General features: G+C 42.5%; 1 non-coding gene across 1 annotated transcript; it reads left to right on the top strand.

Moving 5' to 3' along the window:
- The first annotated feature begins 10,129 nt into the window (after nucleotides 1-10,129).
- On the top strand, nucleotides 10,130-10,211 carry TRNAS-CGA (transfer RNA serine (anticodon CGA)). Its single transcript has one exon. It is a non-coding gene; the product is annotated as a tRNA-Ser (tRNA).
- Nucleotides 10,212-12,310: the final 2,099 nt, after the last annotated feature.

The following is a 12,310-nucleotide window of genomic DNA, read 5'->3' as shown; positions in this document are numbered from 1 at the left end:
ATATCCCTTGCTGTTTCTCCCCTGCTCCGGTCACCCCACCCCCGTTCCTGACCCCTCCGCTCCTGCCCCCTCCACTAATACCCTGTCCCTACCTTGTCCTCTGGGGCCCAGCTTCTCTCCCCAATATTAGGGAGTGTCTTCCGGAGAGTATCGAGGTGGCACCTACCAATCGGCGCCCCCTGGGGGGTGTTGTCTCCGTGGAGGATCTGTCTGCGCTCTATGCTCCCGAGGAGGAGGGGGGTTGGAAGAGCTCTCCTAACGAATCTCAGGACATTCGGGGGGCCCCGAGAAGGAGTACCCCCAAATCTGCAAGGAGGTGGAGATATTAGGGCACCTGAGGGGAGGACACGTACTGCACGACACACTTTATTCGAGCAAATACCCGGTATGTACCTGGCAGATACCTGGAATGCGCCGCTCCTCACCTCTGACAAGCCCCGTTGCGTTTGCCTTCCCAGCCTGGGTTCATGCCTGGCTGACGGGCGGCTGATCTGTTAAATGATAATGATTAGGATTTAATAGGCTGCAATGCTTCGCGTGTCTACCAGATGGCATAAATTCATGAATTGTAATGCAGTATATATATATATATATACTGTGCAGTATTGCAGCCAGCGGGAAAAAAATGCTTCAATCCCTGCCTGGAAAATAACCCAATGCACTCGGGCAGAAAACAGTCACAAACCTCAATACACCCGGGTATACCCGAATTCGTGGGACTAGCCGAGCTCGAATAAAGTGTGTCGCCAGTGTATTCTGAATCTGAAATGTCAGGTCTGTTTCTATTCATACCTGGCCGGAAAATACCTTCAATGGCCTTTGGTTTTTTCCCTGGGGGTTGTGCCCGAAGCTGACCATAAAAATCTACCAGTGGAGACTGAGGTTTCTAAGGGGATCCCTCTGGGGGGGGGAGTAAATATAGGTTATGGGAATATTGAATTGAACCTCCTGTTTGTACATAGTTTTCACTGTTGATGTTTCTAAGGTTTTTAATTTATCTGCTCAGTACCTTACTCCCCCCCTTCCTTCCCCCCTCCCCCTTCCTTTTCACCCCCTTCCCCCCCTCCACCCCCTTCCTTCCCACCTCCACCCTCCCCCTTCCTTTACCCCCCTCCCCCTTCCTTTACCCCTCTCCCCCTTCCCCCCCCACCATCCTTCCTCCCTTCCCCCCCTTCCCCACCCTTCCTTTCCTCCCTCCCCCCTTCCCCACTTCCTTTCCCACCTCCCCCCACTCTTCCTTTCCCCCCTCCCCCTTCCTTTCCCCTTCCTTCTTCCCCTCCCACCCCTTCCTTCCCCCCCTCCCCCCTTCCTTCCCCCGCTTCCTTAATTCCCCCCCTTCCTTCCCCCCTTCCTTCCCCCCCTCCCTCTTACCTTCCCCCCCTTTCCTTCCCCCCATCCCCCCATCCCCCCTCCTTCCCCCCTTCCTTCCTCCTCCTTTTCTTCCCCCCCTCCTCCCCCTTCCATCCCCCCTCCCCCTTCCTTCCCCACTCCCCCTTCCTTCCCCCCCTCTCCCCCTTACTTCCCCCCTCCCCCTTCCTTCCTCCCCCTCTCCCCCTTCCTTCCCCCCCTCTCCCCCTTCCTCCCCACCTCTCCCCTTTCCTTCCCCCCTCCCCCCCCTTCCTTCCCCCCTCCCTCCCCTTCCTTCCCCCCCTTCCTCCCTCCCAATGACGACAGTAGTTTTTATTAAGATCCCCCCGGAGGGGATAGTTGAGGGGAGGGGATGATGTACACAGAGGCTGCGGGAATGTGTATAAAATGGAAGTAAACTGTTTACTTGTATATAACCGCCTCTGCTGACATAGCTAATGTAACAAATGTATCTGCTGAAGACTGAGATAAAGGAAAACGGGTTTCTCCTCCCCCCTCCCCCCAATCCCTTTCCCACCCCCCCCTCCATTCCTTTCCCACCCCCCCTCCATCCATTTCCCACCCCCCCTCCATCCCTTTCCCACCCCCCCTACCTCCTCTCTCCTCCTCCCTACCCGATGAGGATAGTAGGTTTTATTAAGATCCCCCCGGAGGGGATAGTTGAGGGGAGGGGATGATGTACACAGAAGCTGCGGGAATGAATATAAAATGGAAGTAAACTGCTTACTTGTATATAACCTTCTCTGCTGACATAGCTAAAGTATTAAGTGTATCTGTTGAAGACTGATATAAATTAAAATGGGTTTCTCTTCCCCCCCTCCCTCCTCTCTCCTCCCCCCTCCCTACTCCCCCCACGTGTCCACAGAATACTAACCATTAGAGTATTTCACCAAACATCTATCTGGTTGTTTATTCCCCTTTTTAAATTGATCATGTGAATACATCTAACAACGTTCTCAGATAGCTATAGGTCTCATGGCAGCATTTCATAGGTTAATAATACCGGCAATTAAATAGGGTAAATAAGGTAAAGCATGAAGGGGGGGTTCCATACTCCTGACGAAGCCAGCCATTTTATTGGCGAAACGCGTAGAGTGGACCCGCCTAGGAAGTGAGAGAATTGGTGCTGCGAGCTGTCAATCCTGTGCCGGACCGGAAGTGACGCGACGGAGCTGATCGTGCCCACCGGAAGTGACGTGTCGCGCCGGAGACACTGCTGGAGGCGATCCCCACACTGCATGGTGAAGAGGGAATCACGGAAAGCCTGTGACATAGCCATTTCGGGACGTCGGCGGTGCGGTGAGCTGCTGCAACCATCTTTAATACTCCTATTCACTTATTAAGTGATAAACGCTCTCATTGTATTTTAACCTTGTAAGTGCACAATTTTTAGCAATACATAAAATTACCTTTATACCATTGATCTGCACCATGGAGGTTTTTCTTTATCTTTCCATGTACATTTGCACCTGATATCCAAGTCCTAGCTGCTTCCTGTCTGTGTCCTGAAAGACTCATCAGACTCCACTTATCCCGCCACTGCCTTTATCCTACTGACATCTTGTGAGTAGGCAGCACATTAGAGCCAAGCTTCAAATATAGTTTAACCATTGCACTTTATTGTCTGCACTTAGTGTGTTTTTTCCTGTTGTTTTTTTCCCACATGCTCCCCCTGGGTTGAGAGAAAGCACAGAATACTAACGTACATAAAAGTATTAATAAAAACAAAATGTATGATATTACTATTTGCAAGGTATACTGTGAATGCCCTACGAATTTCATAATAACCCCCAGACCCTCCCCTCCCCGATGTCTCCACCCCCCCCGCACTCCCCTGCCCCACATTCCCCCCCCGGCTTTCTTACACCCCCCATCTGACCCAATTCCCCCCCCGTGGTTTTGGCCTGCCTCCCTCCCTCCCCCTACACCCCAATGTCCTGCCAAATCCCTATGAGGTTTAGGATTCAAGAGTTAAAAATACTCTCTCCAAGAAAGCTTAAATGGTTTTATTCACTTTATAAATCTGCAGGGGGTCAGGGACGTCTCCCTTGACCCACACCTGTGCGGACCACATAGGCATCTCTCTCATGGGCAGTAGGCCCAAACACCTCCTCACTAGAGTGACGGAGGATACCAACACTGGGTTTGTAAGGAACCCATTTTCATTATGCTCCCCATCTCTCCCCTCCCCCCACTTGCTCCCAGCCTCCTCCCCCCTCCTCTCCCCCCCAGGCATCCATATCTACCACTAGCGGGACTCTAAAAACAAGGAATGGAAAACCCCGGCATAAAAAGAGAACTACGACAATCGAGCCTCCACCCTGAGAAAGTGGATAAGCCCATACGTGCTCACAAACATAGACATACATGGCTTCCCTAGATTCAATAAAATTAATATCTATGAATATCTATGAAAGGGGGATATACTTTTCCTCCAAGAAACACACTTTAATTCAAATACCCCCCACCCAAACTCATTCAAACATCTATATCCCCAAGCATATTATGCTTCCTACTCCGTGAAAATAAGAGGAGTAGCTATCCTATTCAAACATAATACTCCCTTTATAATGGAAAAAATAGTCAAAGATCCGGGAGGCAGGTTCCTTGTGATTCAGGGTTCCCTCTCAGGATCTCCTGTAACCCTATGTAACATATATGCTCCGAATGACCACCAAACTGAATTTTTGACAGAGATCCTGGAGTCTTTAGACCCGCTATCCCTCTCCTCACTGATTGTAGCAGGAGATTTTAATATGTCAAGTATCCCGGAAGTGGATAAATCAGACCCCTCGGAGTCTGGACACTCCAGATCAACTCTCAAAAAAGCGAAGGAGTTTAAAGAAATAATGCAAAGCTTCTCCCTGTTAGACATATGTAGAGCCTAGCACCCAGGTCTGCGGGACTATACGTTTTTCTCGGACCCTCATCAGTTCTATTCGAGGATTGACTATTTTTTGTGTACCAAAAATATTCTCCAGGCATCCGCCCAGTCTAACATAGGATCTATATCCTGGTCGGACCATGCCCCTATCGAATTAGCACTCTCCCTGCCCTTTAGCAAAAACAGTAAATGTCCCTGGAAATTAAACGACTCTGTTAAATTCGCAAGAAACAGAGAGCGTAATTAAACAAAAACTCAAAGAATATTTTCGACTAAACAAAGACTCAGTGTCCTCCCCGACAATGCTCTGGGAGGCACACAAGGCCTCAATTACAGGGGACCTTATTTCTATCGCAGCATATAAAAAAAAAAAAAAGAAAACAATATAAAGTGGCAGAGGACAATTTGGCCAATATTGAACAAAAGCACAAACAGAACCCCTCAAAAAAACTATATAAATTATTAGAAAGAGCTCGAAAGGAGCTCAAAAAAATACAACTAGAAGAGGTAGAGAGAGCGCTAAGGTGGACAAACCAACGGTTCTATGATAAGGGCAATATGGCTGACAGGCTCCTAGCAAATAAATTAAGAGGTCTGAGAGTTAAATCTCAAATCCCAGCAATCCGTACCAAAACAGGAGCGACAACATACAAAGAAAAAGAAATAGCGAAAGAATTCTCAAATTTCTATACCAAACTATACAATCTAGATTCTAACTGAGATGCACGTACAGTGTCTAAGGCAATATCAAAATATCTAAAACAATGCAACCTTCCAAAGCTATCAGAGGCAGATACGCAGACATTAAATAAAAAAATCTCTCAGGAACAACTTGCAGAAGTAATAAGCCAACTCAAAACTAATAAAACACCAGGCCCAGACGGCTTTTCCAACCTGTACTACAAAAAGTTCAAAGCGGTGCTGTCCCCGTTTATCCTTGAAATGTTCAACACCTTTATGGAAGGTGGGGAAATCCCGACCTCACTCTCAATGGCCAACCTAGCGATTATTCATAAAGAGGGCAGAGATCCTCTTCAATGTGGGAGTTATAGACCCATATCTCTGTTAAACTCAGATTTGAAAATCTTCAGCAAAATTAATACATTTGGACAAAGTGGGCTTTGTCTCAGGCAGACAAGCCTCGGACAACACCCGTAAGGTCATAGATATCGTGGACCATGTGCACCGGACCAGATCAAAAACGATTCTATTAAGTTTAGATGCTGAAAAGGCGTTTGATAGAATAAAGTGGGCATTTTTAGATCAGGCAATGTTAAAATTTGGCTTCCCGGGCCCATTCCTAGATGGCATTAGAGCCCTCTACAGGACCCAACTGCCTATGTTAAACTCCCAGGAGGAGACTCGGATCCCATCAAAATTTAAAATGTTACTAGGCAAGGATGCCCACTGTCCCCTCTCCTCTTCGCATTATCGATCGGACCCCTGGCGGCAATAATCAGAGACGATATAAATATCCAGGGTATCCAGATAGGAGATACAAACTGCAAGATCTCACTATTTGCTGATGATATAATACTATCACTAGCTAACCCACTGATATCTCTTCCAAATTTACAATCTCAACTAGACCACTTTGGCCAGGTCTCAGGATACAAAATAAACAATGACAAGTCTGAAGCACTAAATTTAACGCTCCCTGCCCAAGAGGTCAAGCTCTTACAAGCAAACTTTAAATATAAATGGTCCCAAACACACATCAAATATTTAGGAATATACATAACAAACACATACAATTTATTATACCAATATAACTACCCACCTCTATTTGAAAAAATAAAAAAAGATCTTCAGACCTGGACCGACTATCAAATATCCTGGATTGGAAAGATAACAGCAGTGTAACAGGGGAATTATCCCAGTTCAGGTAATGTATATCTAATCCAGCAGTGTGATGGTTAACTGATGGTAGTCAATTAACAAACACCACCTGCCTGATTAGATGGCTTAGAAAAGCCTGTCTTTTGAGACAGGAAATGAGACTACTTAGCTCACACCTGAGCTGAACTTGGAGACAAACAGTCTTGAGCCCTGCCAGAAGAAACAGCAGAGCTGCTTTCAAGACACAGGGGAAACTTCTAAACCCGAATGCTGACACACCCTGAGGAAAAGGGAGCTGAACCAGGGACAGAGAAGATTTTCCCTCCAAACCACAAGGAACAGATAAGACTTTCATTTATGAGACTTCTTATATCTGCTTAATTCATGCTATATGTTTGGGGCTGGGAGACATGCTTATCTAAGGGAGTTGTGAACTGCATAGTATTTCACTAGAAATACTCCCAAGTGAATAGAAGCTTTGTTTACCCCTTGTTTGGATGGTTTCCTGAGGTTAAGGAAACAGGCGCAATAAAAGGCCTATTTAATTTCACTATAATCAGTCGCCCTTGCATACATCTGTGAGCGTCCGCCTACAAGCAGTAAAAATGAATATCTTGCCCAGGCTGTTATACTTCTCCAAACTCTCCCGATAAAAGTTCCGATCAGGGAGCTCAAAAATATTCAAAATAGAATGTTTCAATTTATCTGGAAGCACAAAAAAACGCGGGTTGCAAGATCGGTAATGCTAGCACTGAGATTGGAAGGGGGTATGAGGGAACTAGATATCATAAAATACTACCATGCTGCCCACCTAAAACAAGCAGTAATGTGGAACTGTGAACCAACAACTTGATGTTGGCTGGGGATCGAGTCCTCCTATGTGGGCCCTTCCACTCTAGCAGTGGAGCTATGGAGCTCCGGGGAGGGGGAGAGCCCCGCGGGAAGATTTAAACTTGGGGCAATGAGGTGCACATGGGACATTTGGTCCAAAAGCAAAAAAAGATATGACCTCTCCAACCACCCCTCAAGCCTGAACACGATAGTCCATAATCCTGGGATCCCGCCGGGGTGTTCCCCCAAATATGTGGAGCAACTCAGAAATATGGACATACTGGCAGCAAAAGACCTCATTAAAGAAGGAGAGATCCTCTCCTATCAGGAGATAAAGCAAAATCCCCACAGACAGAACCTCCCAATATATAGCTATCAACAGATCCGACACTTTCTCCAAAAGGTGTCTCAGAAAAACAAATTTACTACCTTAACGAACTTTGAGAAATTATGTATGGAATGCCCTTACAGAAGAGGTTTGATCTCGGAGATATACACGGGGATAGCATCTCATGCAACTCCCCAACCTCACAATTATATGCGGACATGGGCTGAAGACCTAAACATAGACATAGATAGGGAAGACTGGAGGGATATCTGGGAATCGGCAGCTAAAACATCAATTTGCACAGTCACAAAAGAAAACATATACAAAGTTTTGTTCCAATTGTACCTAACCCCGAGTAGACTGAACCATATCTTCCCAGGAACTCCAGATCTCTGCTGGAGAGGATGTGGTATGAGAGGGGACATGGTCCATATCTGGTGGAACTGCCCACGAATTCAGATATTCTGTACCATGGTACAAGGCCTGATTCTTGAGAGCATGGAACTGAGAGTGCCTATAGACCCGCTGACATTCCTGTTAGCAAAACCAATAGAGGAACTTCAATCCCCAGTAAGCAAACTTATATCATTTATATTAACGGCGGCTCGATGCTCCATAGCAGCTGCATGGAAAAACATACACCCCCCATCTAGACGTACAGTCATATTAAGAGTTAACTACGTTAAAATAATGGAAAAACTATCAGCTCAATTAAACCACACCCTTGACAAATTTGATAAGATATGGGAACCCTGGTCCCTAGACTAAAACAACCACAATACTGAAAGGAAACACTCCTTCCATAAACTAAGGAACCCCAAGTAGACAGACCTGAACCACCCCCGCTCTCCCTCCATCCACCTCCCCCTCTTTGTCTTCCCCTCTTCCTTCTCTCTCTACCATTTCTCAAGATCTACCTATTTCATAGGTACATAAGCACGACTCACATGATTGGATTACAAAATCGATATGGTACTCGCTTTGTTCTAGAAATGCTGTATTTTAATTTATGTTAAAATCCACAAATGCTTAGTTTAACAACAGTCTTGTGATACGTAAGACAATGTTTAAAGAGATGTTACTGTATTGTGAAAACAATAAAAAAGATTGAAACAAAAAAAAAACCCTTCACTGCACTTTTCAATTTGTTTGTATCTGCTTGGCAAAGCAATCTTTACTTACTGGAATATGTGGCACATTAAAGAAGAAAACACTCTGAATTCTTCAAACATTTTCCAAGTTATACATTTTAGGGTGCTGCAGGCTGTAAAACATTTAATAAAGGACTCCATTTCAATAAATGCATTGTCTTCTATTGATAAGTATCTCTATGCTGCAACATAGTGCTAAGAGGTCATTTGTGTGCAATACTTTGCACAACATAAAATAGAGAAACGATTTACCCCTACAGAAAAAACTTAAGGTTACAGAGGATAATGAGCACTTTAGTGTGAGAGTGAGGGAATTCTTCCACTTTATAATTACAGATAATATTTGACTTCTTCTTAATGACTGTGCTAAGTACTGCATGTATCACACTTCGGGCCTCATGCAGAGAGCAGCGAATTTTAGAATTGGAGAGGGGGAAAAATTGTAGCTTTTTTGGAGAGTTTTTTTCTCCATATGCAGAAAGGGCAGAAAACTGCATTTACAAGCCTTTCTGCATATGGAGAGTTTCAACCAGCGCTATAAGCGCTGTGAAACTTGTGGGGAAAAAATCGCGTTTTTTTTTTTCCCCTCCACCGGCTGCGGAGCGCCAGCTGCTTGGTGGAGAGGAAAAATGTTGAAAATCACGCCATTTTTTTGGCGCGAACAGCCACTAGATGGCGATCGCGGCTCTTTGCATACGGCAGAAAAAAAAACTGGAGAGATTAGAAACTCTCCAGCCGCGCGGCGAATTTCAAGGGAAAAAAAAAATGGCGCTTTTTTCAAATCTCGCCATTTTCGGCTGTTTTTAGCGCGATTTTCGCCGGAAAATGGCGAGATTGCTATTAGCGCTGTTCTCTGCATGAGGCCCTTCATCACAAATAGCTTTTTGTTATGAAAAAGCATTTGTAATGTTTTATTGTTATCATTTACAAAAGCTAACCAGGGCTTTCTAAACCTGTTGAAGAAAAAAACAACTTAACTTGACTTTTACTGAAAATGGTCATTCATGTACTGTAATAATTGTAACTCCCTGAAGTTTACAGAAAATTAAGAAATTAATCAAATGTAAACTTTATGGAATCTTTTGTGAAACAGAATGATTCTCATTAAGAACAAATGTACTTTCTGCTAGTATATCTGCCATATAAATTATTATTGGTAATCATTCAAATCTTAACCTGAATTAATGAAATGATTATGAAAATAATCACTTCATTGCTTTTAATTAAAGTTTAGCAAGAAGTACGAAAACCACATGTACCTTTGTCCCTACACTATAATTAAGGGGGTTTTGTGTAGAAGACCAGGCACTTGTTAATTCTTAATAATAATAAAAATGATAACGTTTTGGTGGAAACTGCTTTGCCCTTGTTCTTCTTGCCCTAATTGCACAATGACTCTGCTCTTCTAATCTCTGACATCTAAGTTAGATGATTTTCCCTTTACTCCTTTTAACCCCTTTTCTTTTTTTTGTGCCTCAGATCTGTTTCATACTGTACATTGAATGTGGTTAACAAACAGTATTTCTCGTCATTGTTCAAGAACCCAATAGCAGCTTCATTTTACAAAGATAATGTTGTTTAAACAATGTGTACAAACAAGTCATGTATTTCACTTTATGAAAATGTTCTCAAGGTCAGTTGGTTCATATTGGTCATCGTTCAATAGTGAGTGTTACCCAAATCCGTTCAAGAGCCAACTGTGTGACAGAAATCAGAGTTTTCAGCTATGTAGTCATGGCCGAGTGGTTAAGGCGATTGATTCGAAATCCATTGGGGTTTCCCCGCGCAGGTTCAAATCCTGCTGACTACGTTTATCTTTTTCAGCTGTGAAGTGTTTTTAAAACGCAACTGAACTTTTCATTTTGTTTTTATCTGCTTGTCAAAGCAATCTTTACTTACTGGAATATGTGGCACACTAAAGAAGAAAACACTCTGAATTCTTCAAACATTTCCCAAGTTATACATTTTAGGGTGCTGCTGGCTGTAAAACATTTAATAAAGGACTCCATTTCAATCCATGCTATGTTTTCTATAGATAAGTATCACTATGCTGCAAGATATTGTTAAGAGGTCATGTGTGTGCAATACTTTGCACAACATATAATAGAGGAGAAATGGTTTAACCATATAGAAATAACTTAATGTGACAAAGGATTGTGAGCACTTTAGTGTGAAAGTGAGGGATTTCTTCCACTTTATAATTACAGATAATATTTGACTTCTTCTTAATGACTGTGCTAAGTACAGCATGTATTGAGATGTGTACATTCTTAACAGTCTGCCAAAACTATATTATTTAAATATATTGGGAATAATAAACTTTATAATTCAACTGCTTATCACACTTCAGCACAATTAGCTTTTTGTTATAATATGCATTTGTAATGTTTTTTGTTATCATTCACAAAAGCTAAGCAGGGCTTTCTAAACCTGTTGAAAGAAAAAACAACTTAGCTTGAATTTGACTGAAAAAATGGTCATTAATGTACTGTAATAATTTTAACTCTCTGAAGTTTACAGAAAATTAACAATTTAATTAAATGTAAACTTTATGGAATCTTTTGTGAAACAGAATGACTCTCATTAAGAACAAATGTACTTTCTGCTAGTATATCTGCCATATAAATTATTATTGGTAATCATTCAAATCTTCACCTGCATTAATGAAATGATTATGAAAACAATCCCTTCATTGCTTTTAATTAAAGTTTAGCAAGAAGTACGAAAACCACATGTTCCTTTGTCCCTACACCATAATTAAGGGGGTTTTGTGTAGAAGACCAGACACTTGTTAATTCTTAATAATAATAAAAATGATAACTTTTTGGTGGAAACTGCTTTGCCCTTGTTCTTCTTGCCCTAATTGCACTATGACCCTGCTCTTCTAATCTCTGACATCTAAATTAGATCATTTTCCCTTTACTACTTTTAACCCCTTATCTTTTTTTGTGTGCCTCAGAACTGTTTCATACTGTACATTGAATGTGGTTAACAAAAAGTATTTCTCGTCATTGTTCAAAAACCCAATAGCAGCAACATTTAACAAAGATAATGTTGTTTAAACGTTGTGTACAAACAAGTCATGTAGTTCTCTTTATGAAAATGTTCTCAAGGTTATTTGGTTCAAATTGGTCATCAATCATTAGTGTGTTACCCATATCCGCTCAAGAGCCATTTGTGTGACTGAATTCAGTGCTACCAGCTATGTAATCATGGCTGAGTGGTTAAGGCGATGGACTAGAAATCCATTCCCCGCGCAGGTTCAAATCCTGCTGACTACGTTGACTTTTTCAGTGGTTAAGTGTTATTAAAAACTTCACTGCACTTTTCATTTTTTTTGTATCTGCTTGGCAAAGCAATCTTTACTTACTGGAATATGTGGCACACTAAAGAAGAAAACATACAGAACACCTACAAGCTCAAATTGAACCCCCAAAATACCCACAACATATATATAAGCATATAAGTTTCACAGAGGAGTGCTACTGAGCATGGCAATTTATATTTAAAACCAGAGACATAACATAAAACACAGACAAAGCTCAGTGCACATCCAGAAAAACTTATATATGGTACAGTGCCTAAATATACATGTATAAATAACTAATAAATAAAATGGTCTTTTAGTTTAACATTTTGGCCAAATTGTTGTAAGCCCTTGAGCCAAACTTCACGGCAGACCACGTTCAAGGGTCCCTACACTAATATAAATTCTTAATAACCTGTGCATTGCCAGGAAGAATGATTTATAATAAATCTGTCAATATGAGTTGCAAAAGTTCTAAGTCTGATTGAAGCTTTTATTAACCTGTACATTACCAGTAAAAGCACTCTGTAATAGATTTGTCACAATCACACTGCATGCAGGCAAGTTCCCCTGATAGTTGGAGATGCCATGGAGTGAGCTTT

The sequence above is a fragment of the Ascaphus truei genome, chromosome 15 (genome assembly GCF_040206685.1).
Source record: "Ascaphus truei isolate aAscTru1 chromosome 15, aAscTru1.hap1, whole genome shotgun sequence".
Classification (NCBI taxonomy): Eukaryota; Metazoa; Chordata; class Amphibia; order Anura; family Ascaphidae; genus Ascaphus; species Ascaphus truei.
This window is presented reverse-complemented; position numbering and strand designations above follow the sequence as displayed.